Source organism: Macrobrachium nipponense, chromosome 2, assembly GCF_015104395.2.
Source record: "Macrobrachium nipponense isolate FS-2020 chromosome 2, ASM1510439v2, whole genome shotgun sequence".
In the NCBI taxonomy this organism is placed as follows: domain Eukaryota; kingdom Metazoa; phylum Arthropoda; class Malacostraca; order Decapoda; family Palaemonidae; genus Macrobrachium; species Macrobrachium nipponense.
In genome coordinates this window covers 2,789,780-2,810,676 of record NC_087201.1, presented here as the reverse complement: position 1 = coordinate 2,810,676, position 20,897 = coordinate 2,789,780, and the positions used below count along the sequence as shown (strand labels likewise).

Sequence of the window (20,897 nt, the reverse complement as noted above, 5' to 3'; positions counted from 1 at the left end):
TGGTAATGGATTTGAGATTAAACTTTACTGTGATTTTAAGTTTTAATTTTTCATATTTCTGGAGAGACTTAGGACAGACTACTTAATAAGTAGCTGTCACTTTGAATTACAGAATATACCTTGAAATACACTGGACTTCCTTACATTCCTGTGACCCATGCAGTTGCAGCTTGACTTTGGTTGAAGCATGATCAATCCAAGCTACAGAAGTAGTTCACTTTTAGATGAGACCTCAGTAAGTCTGTGTACTGCTGATTGATATGTCACACTGGCTGCTTGATGTGATTAAGGGTATTTTTCATTAAACTCGAAAAATAGGTGAATTAGTATCCTGAGACGTATAATTCATCTCGCCAATCTTTTGAGAGCTACAAGATAAATCACAATGTCAGGTGCTGGATTAATTCAGAATTCAGATATGGTTGGAAATGGGAAGTTGGAGGAAGCCTTTGTATGACAATACTCAATGCTTTGTTTTGGTGTCAGACGTAGAAATCGTCCTATTATCTAGGATCAGCTACCACTTGAGATAGCTACTAATGCTGGTTAGTTCATTGTTAGGTGAACTTGAATGTGGCATTAGGCAGTTGGTAACTGTAGAAGAGTTTTGGGTATGGTTACTTTATTAAATTAATGGTTGATTATGGAATTGGAAGCTACTGGAGAGTTCATCCCTGAAATGCTTGACTTATTTAGACCCGTGTATATTTTGTTCTTGTAGAGCTAGCTTCCAATAGTTAAGTGGTTTGATTCTATTATTGGTGGTTACACTTTTGTGAATATTAATGTTACTTTAGCCATTTTTATGCTTTCAGCTTGAGTGAAGGCTGCATGCTGTTTTATTGGTCAGCAGTTTTGCTCACTTTGATGCCCTAAACCTAAATGAAGGCTTGAATACCTGATTTATGTTGTTACATTCTTTAAATTCAGATAGTCCTAAACTTGCTCACAAAGTACCCTCTTGCTCATTTAATTTGCCTTAGCAATCTGCCAATTAAATCTTCGTCAAAACTGATACTGAGTTTGGAATGGTATTAAAGAATTAGTACCATTGGTACCCTGTGAATTTTTTAATTTGTATGCCTTATTATTTTTTCCAATTAACTAGTCAGATATTACACACTAACCAAGATATCTGATAATTGTGCTCAGTCTACTTCAGTATGGGCATTTACTTTCCTATTTTAATTTTTTTTTTTTTTTTTTTTTTTTTTCTTCCTATTTTATTTTTATTTTTTTTTACAGATTCTTCTCAGTCTTATGGGAGCAGTCTCTTCGCAAAGCCGCGCTAACTTCAGGAACTCTCAAGTCAGTCGTGTTATCTTTCTTTCCCCGGTTAGCTGCTACAGAATAAATTTTGTAGGTCAGGTTTTTTGCCAGTTAAGCAAAATTTGCAACTCTTCGAATCATCTGCTGATGTAATTTACATAACGTTTATCGAAATTTTTATCTATCAAGTCTTGTACTGTATTAAGTCTTGTACTGGGAGGTCAAACTAATTTGAAGATTTTTTCACTAAAAGCTGTAGCTAATTGCTGAGGGAAGCTAGATTTCAGCTTAACTTAAGCTAATGCTAATTATCTGAGTTACTGGAAATAAATTATTTTGCTTGAGAACCTTCACATTTGAATGTAGAAATAGTAAAAGTCCAAGGAAGAACTTATAAAAATACAGTAAAAGTTTGTAAATTCATATGCCCTTTGGTTATACGTATACACTTTAATCTTCCAATTTTCCAGAAATTGAGGCATATTTTCAGTATGTTAGAAATTTTTTGGTGCAATAAATTTGTTGGCATAATCAATAATTAATTTGTTTGACAGATTTTTCAAGTATAAAATCTTTGTGAATTAAATTGTGAAAATTGATTTTAATATATATTTACCAGAGAATTTTATATTCGTATCGTTTACAGGTATGAATTCTGTTCATCTGGACCAGAAACAAAGATATTACAGGGGAGGAAGACAAGACTTTGACATTAAACAAGGCGTATTCCATAGCAAGCAGAGGTTTAGAAATTTTCTTGGGGATAGAATGCAATTTCCCAATAAATCTGATGCAGGGGCTTTCAGATTAACAGCGCAACAGATTAATTCTTCCTGCTGTTACCGAGAACATTAATTAAAGTTGCAAAAGTTAGTCGGTGGCTTTTTGGTAACGCTTCTGAAGATAATTACATGATCAGGAGAGATTCATCTCAGTTACGTTGTTACAGCACAGTTTAGTTGACAGCTGTGGTAAAGTTACTGAAGATGCAGCAGAGATTCAACTTGGTTACATCCCAATTTTCCTGATGTTTTACAAAGATGCAGCAGACATTCTGTAATCATCCTGGGTTACATAGAAGAAGATTCGAAGTCATTGACTATGTATGTATATAGCATTCTGCATTACATAGAAGATTGAGGATATAAAGGCATCTTCATTTACGTAGAAGATCAAGTCGGAAGTATCTTGGTTTACTTAGAAGATTCCAAGTCGCCAAGTATATATAGCTACTTCCTAGAAATATCAATCTTTTCCAGAAATAAAATTTTTTGGTGAACAATGGTTGAAAAGTGAGATTAGTCTTCATGAACAGCAGCGTTGGTAAACTTCTTAAATTTCTTTGAATGTTCTCATCTCCAGGAACTAGTTATTTCTTCGACAGAAACTAGTAGTCTCCTCCACTAGTTCTCTTCTTTAGGAGCTAATTGTTTTTAACAAGGATAACTAGTAATTTCTTCAACTATTTTGTTCACGTGGGGGACTAGTAGTTCTCTCTTATTCAAAAACGGCAGCATTTGTTTACTTTTCTTCAACTACTAGAAACTAGCAGCATTTGATGACTTCTATCCCCTTCGCAAACTAGTTGTTTCTTCCGAGACTATTCCCTACAAGAACAGCAACTTGTGTAGACTTTTGTCCCTTTCGGGAACTAGTAGTATTTCTTCTTAGACTTTTTTTTTACAGGAACAGCAACTTGTGTAAACTTCTTTCCCCTTCAGGACTAGCTGTGTTTCTTCTTCGACTTTTCTCTTCTACAGGGACAACAACTTATGTAGAATTCTGTACCCTTCGGGAACTTTCTGCATTTCTTCGACTAATCTCTTTCTTCAGTAACATCTTTTGTAGACTTCTCTCCCTGTCAGATATAGCTTGTGCTCAGAGTTCTCTCGCCTTCAAAAACAGCTTATTTTCCTTGCTTCGTGTTCTTTCTCTCTGAAGTGTTCAATGACGCTGCTTTTGGGACACCTCTCCCCTTTAGAAACGCCTAACCGTTGCCTGCTCCTAGTTATATTCCTCTTGTTGACATCTCTCCTCTAGCAACTAAAAAACAAATTGGGTTGTCAGAACAAGTACAATAAAACTTCCATAAATTATGGTTTTTATCTTTATAACGTCTTTGTATTTCAATTGTAAACTTCGGGTAGAACCAAAGCATAGTTTGATATTGCCATAAATGACCATAAGATTGTACAACATTTTATAATAAAATCACGTTTTCAAAGTGGAAATTAACTATAAACCACCTTAACTGGGGCTGGATAGTATTTGCAAAATTATCCGATAAAGAAAAAAGCAACTCTGCCAATTTTGTGAAAGCAGCAGTTGCCATCCCATGACAGGCTCTCAAGATTAATCAAAAGTTATCCGCCTCACATCTTACAAAACTGTCAAAATTGCATTGCAGTTTAAATAGATATTAGAAATTTTTCGGACATTCGGGAAATAATGGCTGGCAATACAAAGGAGGTAATACAATGGAATTAAGAAAAATAGCAAAAAGTACAAAAGAATAGCTTTAAAAAAATAATAGCAGAAAAACCAAATTCCACAGTAGCGAGATATTCGAAAGATTTCTAACATTCACGAAATGGTTGGAAATGCAAAAGAATGAATTTGGAGACACGGCTGAAAGACCAAATTCCACTGTAGGGAGGTATTGGAAAGTTGGATATTGTTCTTCATCCTACCAATTTTCCTTAAATGGAACATGATTTTCTGACCATAATATTTCAATAAGAAATATATCACTTCCACTTTTTTCCGTTTCCGGGACATTGGTCAAAATAAGTACTTGCTTGAAAAGTATTTGACAACTTCTAATTTAAAATAATTCCTTTCGCAAAAATTTTAAACTTTAAAAATATTGCCATTTTTACGCAACCCTGAATAAATGTCTTGTATTTGTGATGAAAATGTAATATTTCTTTAATATTGTCTAAAACTACTTCATATAGTGTAGAATAACATGCCATGTCACAGCATTTTGTGTATGATATGAAAACAAAATTTTTTCCATTTAGGGAACATTTGATGGTTACAATACCTAATTCAGTGCACTAGATATGGCCGAGCCTTCCAATAACTTAGTGAAAGTCGTGGTACTGCCTCCAGCTGCGGGGGATTCTGGTGATCAAGACAGTGACATTGAGGATCTCTTAGATGACCCAGAGGAACAACATGAACCAGCAGGACAAATAGAAATTGAAGAAGAAATTGAAAGTGACACTGATGAATGTGAAGAATCTTTATAGGAAAGCAAAGAGGAAAAACCATCCTTGGAAAAAGAAATGTGCATTTGATAAGACACTTCTTTCTGCCGATATCCTTTTACCAGATGATTTGCTATAACTACTATGAAATTCAGGGCCTCTGTAACACGGTTTTTTGAATTTTGCTCCTTATCAAAGCATCGGATGTAGCTGAAAGTTGACATATGTATATTTTACAACTACACAAATTTTGTCAGCATTCTAGGAAGGAAGGAAGGAATCAGCCACTTGGAAGAAGTGTTATTACCAAAATGGTTGATGTGATTTCATCACGCTCAAATATTGAAAAGCACCAACTTTACTTCGATAACTTTTTTACAAGTCACGATTTATTGGTACAGCTGGCTGAATCTGATGTTGCTATGGGAACTGGGACAATTAAGAGAAAATCGTAGTGCTGGAGCAGCAAACTCCTTGTCGACCCCAAAAGAACTACAAAAGATGGAGAGGGGCACATTTGATCATCGCTGTGATGGGAAAGTCTATGTTGCAAAATGGAATGACAATGCTGTTGTGGACATTGCAAGTCATTGGGAAAATCATGATCCTGTCCACACTGAGAAGAGGCGAGTGAGAGGTGGAATAAAAGATGTTTCACAGCCGCTTCTCATCAATTCATACAACAAGGAATGGGTGGTGTTTATCTTATGGACCAACTTTCTGCTTCATATCGCCCAATGATTAGAGGGAATAAATGGTATTGCCCCTTATTTTTGAATGCACTAAATGTAGCTGTAATTGCTGCTTGGAGGGTGCATCGCAAAATTGAGATTTACTTGTCCCACTTAGATTTTAGAAGGCAAATAACACTGTGTCTAAATAAAATCTGAAGGCACAGTAAGGCAGGTACCACGACCCAGGTATCCCACTGGTGCAAACGCTCTTCCAGTTGACATTCGCTCTGATGGAGTAAATCACATTCTGACATCAACAACCCAAGGAGGATGCAAAATTTGCAAGAAAAATACAAAAAAATGTGTCAAAAATGTAATGTACGTTTGCATGCCGAAAGGGGAAAGAAATGCTTTGAGAATTTTCATAAGGTAGGAAAAGTTTGAAAATTGTCATTAGGCTTAGATGTTATAAAAGGAATGTATTGTCTAATATAATGAATGTAAAGATCTCATTTATTCCCTTTTAATTTTGTTTTGCATACGATTATGCAAAACAAAATTTACATGGGACACCACCAATGTACCAAACTTCTGTATATTTTGTAGTTCAATAAAATTATCTATGAATGACATTCAATTATCGTTACCCATCCAATGTTCCTTAAATGGATCATGCTATAATTCCTTTGTCAAAACAGATAGGGTTCTGAAATTTTGTGTGGATCTTAGTTAACATAATGACATAAAAATATGCAAAAATAAGAGAGGTTTCCATGAAAATTAGTATGGCCGGTAGGATAAAGGTTAAAATCTTTAAATAATTCTTGTGATAATCCCAAACAGTCTCGAAGTAATGATTGGATATACACAAGAACGAACGAGGTAAAATGAGTAAACAGGTACAATACTGGTTGGAAATACACAAGAACGAATAGGAGAAAATAAGTACACAAGTACTGGCAGAAATGCCAAACCCCATAGCAGAAAGGCAATGAAAAGTGAAATGCAATATTTGCTCCAATGGTAATCTCAGACATAATTCCACACTACGGAGATACTGAAATATAAGATATTAGTTCCAGTATGACATGGCCAGCTTGAGCAGTTTTATATCAAAGAATGTATTTCAAATGGTAGAAACTCAGCTTGAGTAGTTTTACATAAAAGAACGCACTTCAGAAAGTACAAACATGGTCAAGGAATAGCAGACTACTATCTCAGATGAGATGAGCAATCTGTTATAACACCAGCAAGATTTAATAAAGCTCTGCAAGAGCATATTCAGAATTATGTAAGTTCAAGACCAACTCCCAATTCTAACCAATTATGGAAACAAAACATTCAGTTAGCAAATTGAATGGTCACTGAAAGTTTAGGAAATCAAGCAAACATCGTTATGGAAGAAAGCTGCCTCGTATACCCTTAACGTGGCATGAACTGGAAAGTGAAAGACCTGGTACATAAGCCCTTAACTTGCCATTGATGCATTTCTGAGTTTAATCATTATCCGTCATTAAATTAACAAATTAGGCTATGGGTGACTGACCAGATGGGAAAATTCAAATAAGCCACAAAATATCATAACCTTAATGTTCTTGGGCCACATTTTAGCACCGTGATAAAGCGTGTTAAGAGGCACACCACCCTCAGTACTTTCTAACAACCCTCCATCTTCCATGATTCGTACAAGGGAGGTGGGGTGGCCAGTGCTCAAACCAAAAAGCAGTCATCCATTGTTAAACTGGAGCTAATTTTCTGCACCAAGTCTATGAACATCACACATTCAATACAAATTACTTACGCAATGAAGGCTAAAAACTTATACCAAAGAGGTAGACAATTCTGGCAAACTTAACAATTCAGTCATCTACAGGAGATGTGAGCATGTAAACCACAGTGCTAAATACATGCCAACTTACAACAAAGAAATATGAAAATAAAAAGGAAATTTAACTCTCATAAAGTTAGATTGCCAACTTTTAGAGAAAAAAAAATCACCAAAAATAACTAAAGCCCTGTCCACACAGCAGGCACTGTCCTACAGCAAAATCAGTTCCCATAACCTGTTCCACTACACTGACCGACCAAGTAGGGAGCCAGAACAATGCGATTGTCTGGTAACTGCTTCAGAAGTGAGAGAAAATATAAACAGCTGAAGTGACCAACGGGCATGCCCGCTAGTGTGGACAAGCCATGAGAAATCACCACCTTTGTAAAATTAACAAAAATCTGAGCAGTGTCAACACCAGCTACAAAGCCTCTTAGTGTAGTCAAGCACCATATCTACAGACCTTTCACATGCTCTGAAGTTCACAATACTGTTGGCAAGCACCCAGGAAATCCCAGGACAAATTCTACGACTGCTGGATGTTAATGGATAAAAGTCATCATACCCTTCAAACGAACATTCCACATAATACATTATTTCTTCATAAAACTATAGAGAGAACAACACACAACTCTGGCTATGACATTTTATTTTGAGCACCTAATGTTAAGTCCCAAAACTGAAGAGTAAATGTGGCAATAAATGTAATGATTGTATCTTCAGCAAGTGCTGAACATGAAGGTAGTTTCCATTGCAGTGATTACGGTTTCTGAAGTGAATCTTTGATGAATCAAATATTTGATTAAAATTAAGTTTTAAGCGGATACAAGACCAATTATGGTAATTTTGCTGAAATTATTTAAAGATAATCCTAAATTTTAAAAGTCGATTATTGATTTAAACTTTGAATTGAAGATATAAAGCTTACAGATCAACAACAAAAATTCAATATTGTATTAAACTGGCAATGGGCTTATTTGATTGGTAGCATCCGTTAAAATGTTACAAGTTTACTAGACTGACAAATGAAAGCTTAAAACCTCACTTGAAAATTATGTACAGTACAAACTATAAGCAACTATGAACATTGTTACTAGTGTTCAAGGGTAAAAGTCTATGCTCACCTTGAAGTACATGCTGCTCTTGGTTTGTAATCAAGTAAGTTTCCTTTGCTCTATAACGTGAACTGTAAGCACTGTTTATGAAGTACTACCCGAAAAGGAAACACTACATTAGTGTCACCATTTTTACGGAATAAGTTAAGTTTTCCTGACAAATTTAATTCTAACAAACCAACATTTCAGCCTTACAACTATTTGATTTTTTTTCTGTTAACTGTAAATGTTTAATATGTTTCTTACTAAAATTGTAATTTTACAGATTTTCTTTTGAAACTACCCAAGCTGAACTCTTCCATTTCATGTAAAGCCATGGAAGTAATTACTGAAATTGGATATAGATGTTACATGTAACCCTATAGAATTGAATATGTAAGTGGCCTAAGAAAATGGCCACATTTATACTTACCCCTAAGCTAGTGTGCTGGCCTAAGGTCCTAGTCTCCTACTTAAAAATGAAAGTATTATAATAAAAGGAGTTACATATTATATACTTACCCAGTAATTACTTACTGACCATTTCAAGCCCGTTCTTGCATAGATTTTCTTGAATATCTTTTTATATATAAGCTGTATCTTCTTGATATTTTGGCACAGCATCTTTTAGACCCTTCGGTAATTTTGGGCAGTATAATGAAGTACCAGAATTTATTGATTAAAGCAATTTGCTCTTGAGCTTTTTCAATTTCCTCAATATTCGTTGTATGTATCCAAACATCTGTCCTTGGCTTAGCTAACGAGTTAGGAAAGAAGCCCTGCCCACTCGTCTCTCTGTCTCAACCTTATGAATGGAAGAGTGTACTATGATATGGGTTCTTAACACAGCACCAAAGGTTGCTCGCTGGACCTCTAATTCTCTCAATTCTATGGATATAATACATTAACACTCTTACTGGGAATAATTCTCTCTCCTCTGCCTCCGGACCTAGAAAATCCATGAGTCTTTTAATGGTAAAAGAGTGAGGAGGCCATGGCTGAGAAGGGTTCTCATTTTTAGCCAGTAAACCCAGAATAAAGGAACAAATGGCATTCCCTTGTGTGAACCCTATATCTTCTGTCTAATGCATGGGGCTCACTTACTCTCTTAGCTGTGGCAAGGGCTACAAGGAAAATTATTTTTTGTCAAATTCATTAGTGAGGACGATTGCATCGGCTCAAACGAGAAACAAGAGCCACTTTAGAACCACATCTAAGTTCTAAGAACATGTCTCCTCCCTTACATCCTTAGACGTACCAAAAGACCTAACAAGGTTTGAGAGATCTTGGTTGGAAGAAAGGTCTAGACTTTTATGTCTGAAAACAGAGTTAGTATAGCCCTGTGTCCCTTAATGGATGAAGAAAACAGGTTCCTGGCCACTCTCAGGTAGAGTAAAAAAAAGTCTGCTAACTGAGTTATAGAGGTATTAGAAGATGAAACCCTATTTTCCTTACACCAACATCTGAAGACTGCCCACTTCGCTTGGTAGACTTTACCATTGGAATGTCATCTACATCTAGTGGTAGCTTCTTATGCCTTTCTAGAAAAGCCTTTCACTCATAATAGTTTGTAGACAGTCGAAAGCCTGTCAGGGCCAGAGTGGACACGTCTTGGCAAAAGCTCTTGAAGTGGGGTTGTCTGAATAGACTTGGAATCGACAGAAAGAGTCTTGGTTGGTCCACTAGTAGATTGATAAGAACTTCTGTGACTATTCCAAAGGGAGGGAAGGCATATAGGTCCAGATTTGACCAATCAAACATTAACACAACTGCCGCCCATGCTAACAGGTCGGGAAAGGGAGAACAATAGCGGGAGACTGTGGTTTTTGGATGTTCCAAATAAATCCAACTTTGGTTCTTCCACAACTTCCAAAGTTTTGCATATACTTGATGGTCCAATTTCCACTCCATTGAAATATCTGCTTTCAAATGTTTAGCTCGCCCCGATAACATTGCACTTACCCAGAATGACCCTTGTTATCAGTTGTCTTCAATTCTGGTCTGCCCAAATCAAGAGGCTTTATGTTGTATTGCAAAGAGAAAATGAATGGGTCCCCTCTTGACAATGATATAAGCTAAGGCCATGGTGTTGTCCGCATGAATCACTATTACCTTGCCACAGACTTCCGAGAAATATTGCAAACCTCTCTCAAGTTATATGCAAACTTTTCCTGATGAGACTATGTTCCTAATATATCTTTTCCTCACAGGAAAAGTCTCCAGCCTTGATACCTGACATCGGAGCTAAAGTTCAGGTCGGGGTTCAACACTAAGATTTTCCCTCCTCCAAACTGTCCTAGGAGTTCCACCACCACAGATCCTCTTATCTCCTGCATTATGCCAAAAAGTGCAGATCTTTATTCGCCTTCTAATCCCAATTGGCACCTAAGAAAAACTGAAGAGGCCTCATGAAAAGCCTCCCCAACCTCACAAATTGTTCTATTGATGCTAGAGTGCTCAACAGGCTCACCCACTGCCTGGCAGAGCGCTTGTTGAGGGTGAGAATGATTGACCGTCTTCAGGTAGTCTCACATCCTTTGGGGAGAGGGAGAAGCCCAAAACCTGAGTATTTATCTGCTTCCACAAATAAATCACCTGTTGAGATGGAGTCAGGTGCGATTTTTCAAGTTTAGAAGCAACCCTAAGTCTAAAGTTAATAGAATTGTCTTGTGAAGATCCTTCATGCACTTGGCCTTTGAGGGCGAGGAATTAGCCAACCATCCAGGTGTATGGATATATTTATGCAGAATATGCAGCCAGTTGGCTAATGGGGCAAGTACTGTGGTAAACACTTGTGCTACTGTTGATAGCCTGAAGCATACGGCTTAAAACTGGAACAGTATTTTTTTAACACAAACCTTACGTATTTCCTTGAATCCAAATGAACATTAATATGGAGATAGGGATCCTTCATGTCTAAAGAGACCATTCAGTCCCCTTGGTGTATGTGCCAGGACTGACTGTACTGTTTCCATATAAAACTTAGTTTTGGATAGGTGCAGGTTCAGAGCACTCACATCTGGTACTGGCCTTCAGCCTCCTGTGGCCTTTGGTACCACAAACACCCTGTCATAAAAACCCACAGAGTTGTTCGCTACTAACTCTTATCGCGCACTTTCTAGGAGATCTGTGACTTCTTTGGAGAGGGCCAAATACTTCCTTGATCCTACTAAGTAGGCTGTTAATGAAATAGGAGTGCTGGATAAGGGGATGAAATACCCTTATTTAACACTTTTTATCACCCAATGATCTGGCTCCCTTTTGTTCCCAATTTTTCCAAAACAACTGTAGTCTTACCCTCATTGGCGCATGAAGAATAGGATCCTCAATTGTGAGTTGTAGGTTTAGAGGGTATCTTGCCCATGGCCTTAACTATATTCTCTGTCTCCTGCCTCGGAAGGGGGAGGTTGTAACGGAGAGGATGATTTGGGTGAACGGAGAGGATGATTTGGGTGCATTGGTATCCTGCATTGATTTATTGTGTAAATGCTGTCTTCTGTGGAAAAAGATGCATATGATCCAAAGGTGAGAAGGGAAGCACAGACTTATGAGAAGAGGTAACTCCTTTGGATGTGAAGGATAAATGTAGCTCTTTTTGTGGACACCCATCATATACAGCAATGCTATTTCCATGGAGCCATCTCACTGCTTTGTCTGCGCATAGATGTCTTTGTCCTGAATCTTCTTCACTAATGCCCCAATGGATCAGTCCAAAAAACTAAGGACCTCTAGTACCTTAGAGAGGTTTTTAAGTAAACGGTCCATTTCCAGCGCCGAAACCATAGTTTTTGCCGAAGGAAAAGCTACTCTATATGCTGGGTCGATAAGTCCAGAGAAGTCCCCCTGGGAGGAGGCAGCCACTCCCAAGGATAGAGCTTCTCCAGTAGCATACGAGCAATATCTTCTAGTAGCCATACAGGAAGGTGGAATAGCAAAAAACACCTTGCCTTGTTATCTCTTTTCAGAAAGCCAGGCCTGCATGTGGGGGTTCATCACTCATCATGAATGAGGAAGCAGGAGACTAGAATATACTTGAGCAAGGCTGCATAAGCGGTAGGAGTCGATTCTTGGTCCAAGTCTTCTTCATCTAAAGAGATCAAGAAGAGCAAGTGGTCATCGAGTGCTACCGACAATGAATCAGCAGTCAACTTCTGAAGGAGACCCAGGACTCTGTCCAAATCATTCTGAAGTGGAACTAAAGGGTCTTCATCAATATGCAACATTGGAACAGAAGCAGTCTTACTAGTAACTGAAAGCACAGGGCACTTGGATGAAGCAGACAAAGCTGCAGAGCCTGGCACCGCACGAACTGGGGGCTCACCTGAGAGCAGATGCTTTGGCGCCAAAGAACTCTCGGGAGCGAAATCATGAGCAGGCACTGGAGGGCACTTTTCTACAGACTGTCGCTATGAGAAATAAGATGACTCTTTTGCTACTGGGCGCTTGGCTGCCAATGAACTATAAGAATACTCATGGAAATCCAAAGATTGCCTGGGTACTACTTTCAGGCTCTCTGGCTGCAAAAATCATTCTGGGCTGTCCCACTTACTGCATGAAAGTTGGGGCTAAGTGAAGGTTCTCTAAACCTTTTGCCGGATAGCAGAGGGGAACTATCTTTGAACGACGAGCGTCTTTTCAGTGGGCAAGACTCGTCTGAAAATTTCCACTGGTGCCCTTGATTGGGGCTAGAATCATTAGAACTAGATGACAAATTATGTCTCACTAAGACACCTTTCCAATGGCCAACATTTGTCTGCACTAAGACACCTTTCCAATGGCCAACATTTGTCTGCACCTGGGACGCTCCAGGTGTGACTATGGGGGCGACTGCCCATGATCAGACCCCACCAACCTCCCTTGGGCATCCAAGTATGCTTCTTCCCGGGGCTGGGGGAGTATGACAGTGACCATCGCCTGGGGCCACTGTGGAAGCAAGAATATCAAACTTCCTGTCAAACTAGTCTTTGAGGCTGGAGTAGCTATCCAGTTTGGGAGTGTGTGAAACGGGGATAGGAGACAGCGATTTTGGGGGAGCACTGGGATTAGGAGATATTGGTGTAGCATGGGGAGAGAAAAATATCAGAAGCACCTGATTTCTTAGTAACGTCTTGTGTAGCTACAGATTTAGTCCCAGCTCTAGAAGCCGCTTTTCTTTTATGATCTCTAACTTATTAATATGCGAAGCTATAAAAGTCTTTCATTGTTTCTCCTCCCATACACTGCACTCCTCCATACACTGCACTCCTCAAGTCAAATTCTTAGTGCAAACTTGACCCATACATGCTGTACATAACATATATGGGTCATAGCAAGCCTTAGTCAAATTAGTGCAATACCTAATACTTCATGCACTAGAATCAGATATGTACACTAGCCAATAAAGAGTCAAAAAAGGACAAAGTCGGCAAGTCTCCTGAATAATTGAAGTCAAAATCGTGATGGTCATAATTAAAGCCACACCAAAAAAACAAAAGCCAATGGCTACCAAGGCACAGAACACTACCAAATCTAGGAAGAACTTGGCTGAAAACCATAAGCAAGCTGCGTTTCCAACACCTTGTTGGTCTGAAGCCAGCAGAAACAGAAGTGAGCTCTTGGCTGAGCTCTTCCTCTCTAACTTACCCCAAAAAATGGGCAGGACCAGTCACCTACATAAACAAAAGACAATTGCTACCACTTATTTTCAAAATTTAAGCTGCAGTAAAGTAGAAACGAAGTAATTACTGGGTAAGTTACTAATATTAAATCATCTATTTCATGTAAAACCATAAACATAACTACTTAATTGCATAAATAACATTGCATGCAATCCTATGCAATTGAATATGCAAGTGGCCAAAGAAAAATGTCTGGGTAGGTCTAAGCCCTTATTCCAACAAGAATTTAAGATAATATTTTTTCGGCCAGCTGTAATTAACGTGTAATTTACCTTTGAACTCTATCCTACAGTAAGGGGGACTGATGGGAATGCGGGGTTCTGGGTGGGGTAAAACACTTGGGTGAATTATTCCGTTCAACTGTATCCTACGGTAAGGGGTTAAAACACTTGGGGGAAGGTTTTGTAGTGTTATTGTGTCATTTCCTCTTATTTATGACATTTGAAACACGAAATACAAGCTTAAATAAAGCGATAAATAAACCAATAATGGAGCCGTTACATAGCCAAAATCCACTTTATGCTACTGCTATTACGACGCCGAATCCTACTACGCATGCGCCAATCCTACTGCACATGCACCGAGATATAAGGGAGCTTTTAGTTCAGACACAAACTTCCTAAGGAGATAAATGATGTGGGTTTTGTAGGGGGTTACATGTATTTAACCATTATGATGCATTATTAAACCTACATTGCAATAGGATATTTTTGGGGAGGATTCATGCATTGTTACATATATTCCTTTTCCTCATTTGTTTTGTAATTGTGTAATATTATTTCAAGCTTTTGTTTCTGTTCTGTTTATCATAGTATTGTTTAATATGTGCGCTGACTTGTTCTCACTTCATAATATTGCCTTATATATCTTACAATATTACGTTACAATTGAGGGCAGGCCACTGAAAGTCTCCTGAGGGGTGGGACTAGAAGGCAGTTTTAAGACGTTTCGAGACCTTTCTGTCAATGACGTGAAATTGATGGTATTACATTTTTTAAAATTGTTGGAATTACATTTTTCGTGAAATTGGTATTACATCTTTTCATTTTACAGACATTCCAATTCACACATGCATTTTTTCTCCCTTCTTTTTTCTATATTCACCTTTACGTGCCTGTCTGACCCATAACAATTTCTTGCTCTATTAGATTAGGATGATTAGGTTACGATCCTCACCTCTATGTTGCCCCCCAGTCAGGCAACATGTTCTACTAGGTTAGGTTAGGTTAGGTTAGGTTGGTTAGGTTACAATCCTAACCTATATGTTACACTTCTAAGATTACCTTCCTTTAAGGGGGGGTACGGGGGGTGGAGCCCCCCGGTCAGGCAATATGTTCTACTAGGTTAGGTTAGGTTAGGTTGGTTAGGTTACGATCCTTACCTATATGTTACACTTCTAAGATTACCTTCCTTTAAAGGGGGCTCGGCCCCGGTCAGGTAACATATTCTACTAGGTTAGGTTGGTTTGGTTACTATCCTAACCTATATGTTACACTTCTAAGACTGCCTTCCTTTAAGGGGGGGCTATGGGGATGGGGGGATCTCACTGGTTAGGTTACACAATTTTTACAATTGTCCTCAACATTTCTTGTTATGTTCAATCACCCCCTGAACTGGCCACTCTGATCCTTGAAACTTGATAATATTCTATTCATTATTGGTAGATCTAGGGTACCTATCCGTGGCGGCCCAGACTATGGCAGTTGTGGTTTTTCTATGCAGTTTTACCTACTGAACAAGAATTTTAAGTAATATTTATTCGGAAGACTGTAATTAACCCCCAGGGGCCAGTACTAAACACGGCGAAATACATTGGACGCCCCAATCCCAGGTAGATGTCGTATCCGCGGTTACGTTTCTTGCAGGGTAATTCTAAAGAATAGTTCTGCACGAACTGCAAGGAACGTAACTGCAGATACGACATCCACTAGGGATTGGGGCCTCCAATGTATTGCGCTGTTTTTAGTACTGGCCCCTGGGGGTTAATTACAGTCGTCCGAATAAATATTACTTTAAATTTTTGTTCAGTAAGTAAAATAACATAGGAAAACATCAATTGCCATAGTCTAGGCCACCACAGATTGCTTCTGTAGAAATACCTCATTATTCACTAAAATGGCCTTAGACTTGTACTTGATAATTTATACTTAAGTACCAGATGTGTAAATACCAGATGTAAAAAACCGTGTATAGATATATAATATATATTTTCATGTATGTATGGATTATTAGCTCTTATGTAAAATATGTGTCCCTACTCTAAGGTTTCATTGCAATATTTTTTACTTTAATAATAATACACAATAACTTTGGTTTCATAAATTTAAAAAAAGCTATGTTTATACGATTTCACTCAACATTTGTCAAGTTCGATTACCCCCAAACAGGACTTCCTCATTTCCTATATTGTCCACCCATTACAATACAGTGTTCGTGTTTTTTTTTTTTTTTTTTACAAACGTGAATATTTACCCCCCACCCCATCCTCCCTACTCTGTTTCGTGGTCTCCGGCCCCCCACCCCCCTACCCCTCCTTCCTCCTGACAAATTTGCCAGTGTCTCACTTCACTCATCAACCAGCCAGATGGCGGAAGCACTCCCAGGCACCTCCACCTACTCTGGGCCTCATTACTAACTCGACTCTGCCCCGTACATGTGTTAACTGTTTCGTTAGTTATAAGGACATTTCAGCCCATTAATCGGGGCAGTATGAAAGGTTGGTAATATATTGTCAAGATCATGGCAGTGGCGTACTTTAAAATCCACTTCCACGACCCCAAGACTAGGATCCATGCCTTCGTGAAAACGGCTGCTGAACTCTATCCTCCACCCCTTTAAGGTAAGGTTCCTAATCTTTATGTACTTTGTTGTGTTTTAGTGTTCCAAAGGTTTAGTGCTTTTGATGTCGGTGATATTTATTGGGAATTATTTACCACCATATCCCAGCGTGGCTTTACCAACTCGTACCTCTGCCTTCCTCTTCCGGTACCCTCCCCCCCACCCCTTTACCGGACATAAGGCTCCCTGTTAGTTACGTATCCCACACCCCCTATCAGCATTCAAATATGGCGGTTTGTTTAAGTTTCATGGCCCCGAACCAACACTTTGAAGATTGTTCAGTCGAAGTAGACTATGGCAATTGACGTTTTCCTATGTTATTTTGCTTACTTTACAAGATTTTAAGGTAATATTTTTCCGGTCGACTGTAACTAATCTGTTATTTACCTTTGAATTCTGTAGTTGGTACATCGTACCCCTTGTACTGTCATGTAGTCTTCAGAGGTAATTTACGGTTTAATTACAGTCGACCGAATAAATATTAGGAGTACCTGCCGATTCGTCGGGCACGAGTACTTTCTACTGGAGAATCGGTGGACGAATACAAACAAGATGGCGGACGTATGTTTTGGCGCTAATTTTGAAAACGTGCAGTAATGGAATATCCAAAAGTGTCTAAAAACGGTAAAGGGGGAAGTTTTGGGAACCGGGGTTTTGGGCGGGGGAAGCCACGGACGCGGAAATGAAAATGGAATTATTAGTTTTAGTTGAAAATGTGCCGAAAACGGTAAGGGGGGATGTATTGGGAAACCGGGGTTTCTTGGGTTGGGGGGTTACAAAGACAACGAAAATTCACACTAGGAAATGCATGAAACGGCTGTGTGGTTGACCCCCTGCTCTGCATTTGTAGAGCTGTTAGCCTAAGAAAACGTTTGGGCACAAGGTGCATAGAGAACAAAAACAAAAGAGACCCATGTACCTAACTAAAAGTGACCCTAACCAAACGAACCCACCTACCCGATTTAGAACGGGTGGCCTAACACTGTTTTCGTTGGCCTACTTTGGAAAAAAGAGAAAAAGGCTTAGACCAAAAAATGGGGGGAAAGAATTAGTTTTGGCGCGGAAATCCAAGAAACAACTGTGGGGTTGACCTCCTACTCTGCATTCGTAGACCGAACATATGAGGTGTTAGCCTAAGCAAAGGTTTTGGCACAAGATGCATAGAGAAAAAAAACCAGAGAGATGCACGTACTTAACTAAATATGACCCTAACAATACGAACCCACCTAACCCGACTTAGAACGGGTGGCCTAACACTGTTATCGTTGGCCTACTTTGAAAAAAAAAAATAGAAAAAGGCATGGACCAAAAAAACCAATAAGCTAGTTTCGGCGCGGTCGGACAGCGCTTCGCACCTTGCTGACATTTTTAAAGATTCTTGGCAAGGTCGTATGTTCTGGCAAGAAAAATATGCATAGACCAAAAACGCAAAAAAATATGTTTCGGCGCGGACGGACGGCGCTTCACGCCTTACCGAGATTTTTAAAGATTCTTGGCAAGCTCGTATGTTCTGGCAAGAAAAATATGCATACACCCCAAAAAAAATTAGTTCCACTGCGGTCGGACGGCGCTTCGCGCCTTGCCGACATTTTTAAAGACTCTTGGCAAGCCCATATGTTCTGGCCAAAAAAAAAATATATATAAAACCGGACTTACCTTTGTTGGGTTGGAAATCGGAATCGGCAGACACGTTGGACGGCTGGAACTAAGGTTGGAAATCGGAATCGTCAGACAAGTTGGACGGCTCGAATCTTCCTCTCTTCGGGGCTGGATGGAGTGATTTTGGCGGGATCGGGCCGGATGAAATTGGGGGAACAAAAACTCGTGTTTTGAACGGATCCGTTTGGGAGGAGCGATCTATCGACGATTGTTGTGTTTCAGTGGAATTAGACCGCATTTTGACGGGTGTTGAAACTACTCTATTTAATGGATAAGCACGTTTAACTAATTCCAAAAAAGCTTTAAAAGGACAATCTACATTTGAAAGGTAACGCTTCTTAATGCAATACATGAAAAAATATGAACAAAAATTTTTTACGGTACCACTTCTAGGCAAAACATTCCGTTTCAAGACCCGCCATGTGGATTCTATCGTGTTTGTGTGTATGCGTTTATCGTCAGGATCAACAAAATGTAGGGAGTGATTTACGTTAAGGTGTGTTTTGAATTGCTGACTTAAAGTGTGGTATGATTTCCAACAATCTGAAATTACGGTTGACTCTGGATGTATGTTTCTGATTAAAATTGGGAGGAGTGTTTCTGCAGATCTACCGGGAACAACTTGAAAAAATGTGTCCTTTGTTTCGCGATCAATCCCACCAAGGACCCAACAACCATCGATACGTCTACCTTTATGGAATTTTCTCTTCCCAATTTTGGATTCGTCAATTTCCACGATGAGTCCTGGCCCCCCAATTTTCCGGTTGTCCTGCACCAAAATCTCAATACAAACTTCCCGGCAAAAATTGTACCAATCGACTATGGTATGGTCAGAACCGATATGCAGTCATCCGTACATATTTCTGGGGAAGTTCGTAAATCCAGCAATGGATCAAGCCTAATATAGTCTTGTAGGATAGGTGTGACCCAGAGAAGAAGGAGCCAGTCCGAATTGCTTTCAGTTTCCGACATTGTCGGACGTTACACCGCCACTGGAAGGTTTCGCCATGCTTGACCAGGCCAATTGTGCCGTCTTCACACTTATTACACTGACCGCTAAAATTACCAATAAGGCCATTTTTTATTAAAAATATTAATAATGACCTTTCATCACTACATAGGCTATTTCATAAACTAGTTTATTTGGTGTAAAACCATGAAAATAAGTAAATATCTTCACATTTCACATTATCTAAGCTATGGTACCTTCAAATACAGATACTGTAAGCAATTCTATGCAAATGGATGTGAGAACTGCATTCAATACGACCAACTTCATACAATCCTAACCTAGGGTGGCACAGTAATGTTCATAACAGCCTACCCAAACATGAGACATAAATGGCCGAAATTAAGTGATTAAGATGCCCTGGAGTCACAATAAACCTGAACACTAAATGGAATTAGTCTAAAATTTCACACATTTAAATATAGATACTTGATCTTACCTTTATTTTAGAAGTTTCCAGAAGTTTCACTGATGCTGATGTTACAAATTTCAATGGATAGTAAGATTAGTAGGCTACCTACATTTTGGTAGAAGAGTGCAGTCTGAAGGCCTGTTGAAGGTTGTTTTCTGGAAAATAAATGGATCACTGATATTTTAAGGTTAACAAATAATTTAAGTTTATGCATTTAAATTCACAGATATTTTACAAAAGACATTACCTTTACAACTAGCTTTATCAAAGATTTGGTGCCTTCAAGAACAAATATATGTAACTGAATATAAAAATCACATTGAACATGACCACCTTCATATTTAGCTACCCTCGGGTGGTAGCCTAAGGTTCATGACAGCCTACCAAAAGTAAACCTTATTATGATGTTGCATGCGACCCTATGCAATGGAATAAGTAAATAGCCTAAGAAAAAGGCAGTCTTTGTACTAACCTTTAAGTTAGGGTGATGGCCTAAGGTCCTAGGTTCTTACCTAAACTCTTCCGTTTTGTGTAAAACCACGAAAATAACTAAATATTATAAGTTCCTTAGCTCTTACCTAACCTCTTCTGTTTCGTGTAAAACCATGAAAATAACTCATTATTACTGACGCCTAATGTCGCATGGGTGGTGGCCCAAGGTCCTAGGCTCTTACATAAACTTTTCCATTTAAAGTAAAATCTTGAAAATAATTACTGAAATTTATATACAGGCGCTGCATGCACAGATATTTTATCTTACCTTTATTTTAGGAGTTCTCCGAAATTATCCAGACGATCATGTAATAAATTTTAGTAAATAAGATAATAGGGTTTGGTGTAGTAGTGGAGTCTGACAGTCTGCGAGTCTGCGACTCTGCACTCTGCAGTTTTGTTGTAGGCGTTTCAGACTTCCAGACCTCAAGTCTGTCACTGTCTGTGTTGCCACGTCACTAAAACCGTTTTCCCCTGCACCAGAGTTGATTTTCCCCTACTTTCCCTTACGCACCAAATGTAATAATAGGACAAATAAAAATGAAGTATTCAAGTTTAGTTTCAATTCACAGTGAAAGTAACCATTCCAAATCTTAGGTAAAAAAAAAAAAAAAAAACTCCGGTAAAGAAAATGTATTTAAAAATTTAAAGCATTTATAGAAAATTCAAATGAATAGTAAATTATCTCATTAAGAAAAAAAATTGATTCATCCCTAACAATTTTTCACAGAGCTTTGTTTACTTTAAAGAGGA

The 20,897-nt window shown here is 38.6% G+C and overlaps 1 long non-coding RNA gene across 1 annotated transcript; it reads right to left on the bottom strand.

Moving 5' to 3' along the window:
• Window positions 1–1,394: 1,394 nt before the first annotated feature.
• On the bottom strand, window positions 1,395–20,582 carry LOC135220472 (uncharacterized). Its single transcript, XR_010315698.1, has 3 exons — window positions 20,413–20,582; window positions 19,680–19,807; window positions 1,395–3,312 (listed from the first exon to the last, which is right to left on the bottom strand). It is a non-coding gene; the product is annotated as an uncharacterized LOC135220472 (long non-coding RNA).
• Window positions 20,583–20,897: the final 315 nt, after the last annotated feature.